Genomic DNA, 6,409 nt, shown 5'->3' on the forward strand with positions numbered 1-6,409 from the left:
CGCCTGACTTCATACACCAGCTACACCCACCGCCTGACTTCATACACCAGCTACACCCACCGCCTGACTTCATACACCAGCTACACCCACCGCCTGACTTCATACACCAGCTACACCCACCGCCTGACTTCATACACCAGCTACACCCACCGCCTGACTTCATACACCAGCTACACCCACCACCTGACTTCATACACCAGCTACACCCACCGCCTGACTTCATACACCAGCTACACCCACCGCCTGACTTCATGCACCAGCTACACCCACCGCCTGACTTCATACACCAGCTACACCCACCGCCTGACTTCATGCACCAGCTACACCCACCGCCTGACTTCATACACCAGCTACACCCACCGCCTGACTTCATACACCAGCTACACCCACCACCTGACTTCATACACCAGCTACACCCACCGCCTGACTTCATACACCAGCTACACCCACCGCCTGACTTCATGCACCAGCTACACCCACCGCCTGACATAGGCAAGTCAGTTAAGAAATAATAATTATTTTCAATGATGGCCTAGGAACAGTGGGTTAACTGCCTTGTTCAGGGGTAGAAGGACAGATGTTTACCTCGTCAGCTCGGGGATTAGAAGAATCTCCAGTGACATTGGTTTTCAGTTCAGGATGAGACTCTTAATCTGTCTGGGTAACCTCCCTTTTACTTGATGTAATCATGCTTTACCGGTTGAGAAGTTAGAAAAACAACATTAAAACTTCTCGGCCCTCCCTGGTTATGCTCTGACAGAATACAGTGTAGACGATAATGAAGTGTAACACATGATAATGATGATATTGATATAGAACACCATCATCTTCTCTCACACACACACACACACACACACACACACACACACACACACACACACACGCATGCTCACACATGACATCGTGTAAACAACTAATCTAACTGCAACAAGCACCGGCATGCCTTTTCTGCACGCTGTTTAAAAGCTGTGTCGGTAACTTAACCAGAGTCAGATGATATCATGGATAGGCCTACCATTTGTATGTTTCTACGTGCCGTTGGCTAGCGGTAGCGCAATGAATAGAAGTCTACATGAACAGCTAGCATGCTAACGGTTCCTGTTGACTTCTATTCATTGCGCTACCACTAGTTAGCAATGGCTCCAGAAGCCACCTTCAACTGTCCTTCAAACTGCACGCAGAGACATAAGAATGGTAGTCTATCCACTAGTTCATCTGACTTTGGGTAAGTAGAAGAAATGGCATAACTGCCAAAATGTCGCACTGTCAGTATACACATAGACCTATGATCCAACTTCAACATATAGGAGTCTCAAACACCCTTATATATTCCATAGATCTTAAACCTATGGAATACCACACATACTAAATCTCAATGTTTCAAAAATATACTAAATGCATTATAAAAAAAACATGTTTGTTTCTCGACTATGTAGGCTATATCAGATTGTAGGTTAGAAAATACTGTCAGGCTAAGTTTTACCTGGCTTTAAGTGCACATTCTCAAGGAATCTTTAGTGGAAATTCAAATTCCGATGTATTTGAAACTTAAAAGACAGCGAGAAGAAAAAGCCTACAGATTAACATGATTGAACCGATTTCCAAAGATGAACGGATAAAAGTCCGAAGATAAAAATACTTCTCTTTTCGTGGTTCGTTCTGAAAAAAATCCAAACCGAGAGAGAAACGTTGTTACATCTCTCCCCAAAAAAGTGTATTTTCAATATTTCATGAACATTTTCAAATTCCAAACCGTTTTTTCGGTTGAGGTGAGAGAGCGGGGCGAGCGTGACGCTCTCAGTCGCTGTCCATGGTATCGTTACTGATCACTCTAGCGCAGCGTCTCCACTTCTCTCCAGCTCTGCTCGTCTTCCTACTTGGAGCACCGTTTGATTTGAATCATTACTTCATCACTGACTTAACCGGTGTCAGCTAACTATCTGACGGAAAGGTCACTATTATCCAAGCGATTGGTATCGGTCCATGTCTACGAACCGGGGTTTGAGAAACATAGGCTACTCTTCTGGGCTGGGTGTCGGCATCTCTCCCGCTCTTCCTCACAACTTTTCCGCCTCACGTAGCTGTGGCTCGCAGTGGTTTGAAGCCCAGTCAAGTTGGTCTGTAGGGTGAGGCTATCCTATATAGCTCCTCTCCTATGCGCTCCGGCTACCGCTCCGTATCTTCCCGTCTCGCAGCCAGTCACAACCGAGGCGAGGCCCCGCTGGGCACAGACGTCATTTCAACGTCTAGTTTAGATTTGCATTTGGTTGAGTTGTCAACTAACGTGAATTCAACTTGAAATCAACAAAAAATGGCACCATGTCATTTGAATGAGGTTAAAAAATTGGGTGAAAAAAAAACGAAATACCCTTACATTGATGTCTTTTTGCAAATCGAGTCAGTTTTTCACGTTGATTCTACGTCATCACTTTGGCTTTTTTTATAACTTGGAAACGACGCTGATTCAACCTGTTTGTATCTAATGGGGCGGCTTTCCTTCGACAACTTCCCAGGAGTGTCTCGCCTCAGTCGGGTAAGATCATGGAGGAATTGGGGGTCTGCTGTTGGATGAAAAGTGAATCTCCTCTGCCCAAGGCTGTTCCTGGTCACCTTCAATATCTCATTTAGGTTTATCAAAAACACGTGATTTAGGGTAGGGGGTATGTTTTAATGTTGTGTTTTTTCTCTCCAGAAACACCTTTAGCAGATAAGTGCGTGTGGCGGGGGAGCTCGCGCATGCAGGGTCTTTTTGGAGAGGGAGAGAAGGGGTCTGATTCCCGCGTATGGGGCGAGGTATTTAACACTCGGCCGAGGATCGTGCGTGACATTTATCCCGCACTCAGATGATGTCACCAAGATGTTGCCGTGCAGGTTTCGCCCCTGCATTGTCTGCCCCTCACACAACCGTTTCCCACCCTACCCACTACCAATAGGGCGCTCGTGCATGTACTCGCTCACCTGCGCGCACACCATGCGGTGAGTTAGAGAGGGAGAGGAAGAGAGAGGAAGAGGATGAGAGGTAAATTGAGGTCTGATGTACGGTAGTCTCCCCCCTGGAGAGAGAGGAAGAGGATGAGAGTAAACTGAGGTCTGATGTACGGTAGTCTCCCCCCTGGAGAGAGAGGAAGAGGATGAGAGGTAAACTGAGGTCTGATGTACGGTAGTCTCCCCCCTGGAGAGAGAGGAAGAGGATGAGAGTAAACTGAGGTCTGATGTACGGTAGTCTCCCCCCTGGAGAGAGAGGAAGAGGATGAGAGTAAACTGAGGTCTGATGTACGGTAGTCTCCCCCCTGGAGAGAGAGGAAGAGGATGAGAGTAAACTGAGGTCTGATGTACGGTAGTCTCCCCCCTGGAGAGAGAGGAAGAGGATGAGAGGTAAACTGAGGTCTGATGTACGGTAGTCTCCCCCCTGGAGAGGATCACGACTCAAATCCGTTCTACTAGGTTAGATGAACATGACCCTCACGGAAACCTGTTGTTGTTCAATCAATCACGTATATTCTATAAAGTGCTTTTTACATCAGCACTGGGCACAACATGCTTTATAGTTACCCGGCCTGAACCTCATAGAGCAAGCAATTCAGAAGCGCAGTATTCTTCTGACGCACGCACTAGCAACACCAAGGTATAGAGACGTCTGATGTTTAATCAACTGTAAGGTCTCACGCCATGCAGCCTCTCACGCCAGACCAGATCAGAGCGCTGGAGGGTTCTAAAGAACTCGTGGGCGGCAGGGTTCTGGTCGCTCTCTCTCTCTCTCAGGTGTTACCTGACGCGGTTGACAGCTCTATATCGAGCGGGCACGACTGCGACTCCTCATCGTCAAGTAATTACATTCTCTACGGGATGCCAGAAGGGGCGAACCCTGCACCCGCACAGCCTTGTGCCCTACCTGAATACAGTTATCAGGATTTCCCCGTGCTTGCATTGCAACAGCCTTTATGGGTACACACTGGCATGGACACACACACACACACACACACACACACACACACACACACACACACACACACACACACACACACACACACACACACACACACACACACACACACACACACACACACACACACACACACACACACACAGAGAGACTTAATTAAGATTCAGATAACTCAATCTTACTAAAAGTCATTTTCGATTGAGTGGAGAGACATATTTTTACTTCACTAACCAGGTCAATATTTATTCTCTCTCCTCTCCTCTCATCTCCTAATTATTCTCTCTCTCTCGCTCTCTCTCGCTCTCTCTCCACTCAACCCCCTCTTTAGTAGGAGAGGCTCTACAGTCCAGGTCAGTCCTGGCTGTTGCTTCAGACTGGATGAAAATAGAAGACTAGAGGGAGGTGTCCCGAATGGCACCCTATTCCCTATTTACCATATTTATAGTGCACTACTTTTGACCAAGGCACCTTATTCCCTTTATAGTGCACTACTTTTGACCAAGGCACCTTATTCCCTTTATAGTGCACTACTTTTGACCAAGGCACCTTATTCCCTTTATAGTGCACTACTTTTGACCAAGGCACCTTATTCCCTTTATAGTACACTACTTTTGACCAAGGCACCTTATTCCCTTTATAGTGCACTACTTTCGACCAAGGCACCTTATTCCCTTTATAGTGCACTACTTTTGACCAAGGCACCTTATTCCCTTTATAGTGCACTACTTTCGACCAAGGCACCTTATTCCCTTTATAGTGCACTACTTTTGACCAAGGCATCCTATTCCCTATGGGCTCTGGTCTAAAGTAGTGCACTACATAGGGATGCAGGCTAGGACATTAGACATTAACCTGATGTGTGATCTAACTAACCCCCTCTGGTGGTTCAAGTGTAGAGAAACCCCTGATGGTTAACCAGTGTAGTCCACTCATGGTAAGGGGTGGGTTAAGTAAACACTCAAATTCAAGTACACTCTTGTATACAAGTAAATCTAGGTCTATATTTATTTACAGAATAAGGTAGAATAAAGTAGAATAAGGTAGAATAAAGGTAGAATATAGGTAGAATAGGGTAAAATAAAGGTAGAATAGGGTAGAATACATTTATAATAAAGGTAGAATAAATGTATAATAAAGGTAGAATAAATGTATAATAAAGGTAGAATAAATGTAGAATAAAGGTAGAATAAAGGTAGAATAAATGTAGAATAAGATAAAATAAAAAATATGATATTACAAAGACGATATTACAAAGAGAGAATACTGTAAACAGGTAGAGGTATGTATAGTGAAGAGAGGGAATACTGTAAACAGGTAGAGGTATGTATAGTGAAGAGAGGGAATACTGTAAACAGGTAGAGGTATGTATAGTGAAGAGAGAGAATACTGTAAACAGGTAGAGGGAGAGAGAGAGAGAGAGAGAGAGAGAGAGAGAGAGAGAGAGAGAGAGAGAAAGAGATAGAGAGAGAGAGAGAGAGAGAGAGAGAGAGGGAGAGACAGAGAGAGAGAGGGAGTGAGATAGAGAGACAGAGAGGGTGAGAGACAGAGAGAGAGAGAGAGAGAGAGGGAGAGACAGAGAGAGAGAGAGGTAGAGAGACAGAGAGAGAGAGAGAGAGAGAGAGAGAGAGAGAGAGAGAGAGGGAGAGAGAGAGAGAGACACACACACACAGAGTAAAATGTAGTTGTGTCAAGTGCTTAGTGTGAACATGGTGATGGAGTTTGTTGGCCTCTCTCTCACCCACACATATAAACAATCACCCATGCAAGATGTCTGTCCAAGGACAAGATCACAGTGAGTTTTCAGTGTCCTTTTATTCCCTGTGGCATCAGCAATCTGCGCTGAGTGTACAAAACATTAGGAACACCTGCTCCTTCCATCTACTTCGACCAGTGTAGATGAAGGGGAGGAGACAGGTTAATTAAAGAAGGGTTTTTAAGCTTTGAGACAATTGAGACATGGATTGAGTGTGTGTGTCATTCAGAGGGTGAATGGGCAAGACAACATATTGAAGTGCCTTTGAACAGGGTATGGTAGTAGGTGCCAGGCGTACAAGTTTATCAAGAACTGCAACGCTGCTGGGTTTTTCACACTCAACAGTTTCCTGTGTGTGTCAAGAATGGTCCACCAACCAAAGGACATCCAGCCAACTTGACACAACTTTGGGAAACATTGGAGTCAACATGGGCCGGCATCCCTGTGGAACGCTTTCAACACCTTGTAGAGTTCATACCCCCCATGAATTGAGGCTGTTCTGAGGGTGAAACTCAATATTAGGAAGATGTTCCTAATGTTTTGTCCACTCAGTTTAGATAGATTAGTCAAATTGTTTTACCTGAGCATAACCCTAAAACTAAGGACTAATTAGCCTACTCTGTTGTTGATGATTGTGTTGTCATGGATGACTGATTGGGTTCATAGCTGCTATCAGAATGGCTTTGACCACTACTGGGACGTGCTATTTGCAT

The 6,409-nt window shown here is 45.2% G+C and overlaps 1 protein-coding gene across 1 annotated transcript in view; it reads right to left on the reverse strand.

Moving 5' to 3' along the window:
* LOC129839659 (somatostatin receptor type 5) overlaps positions 1–2,759 on the reverse strand; it is a 13,214-nt gene extending 10,455 nt beyond the window's left edge. Inside the window, exon 1 of the mRNA XM_055907206.1 lies at positions 1,484–2,759. The gene's annotated coding sequence lies outside the window, so the exon portion shown is untranslated. The remainder of the gene's footprint in view (positions 1–1,483) is intronic.
* Between the last annotated feature and the right edge of the window lie 3,650 nt (positions 2,760–6,409).

Source organism: Salvelinus fontinalis, chromosome 40 (assembly GCF_029448725.1).
Source record: "Salvelinus fontinalis isolate EN_2023a chromosome 40, ASM2944872v1, whole genome shotgun sequence".
Taxonomy (NCBI): Eukaryota; Metazoa; Chordata; class Actinopteri; order Salmoniformes; family Salmonidae; genus Salvelinus; species Salvelinus fontinalis.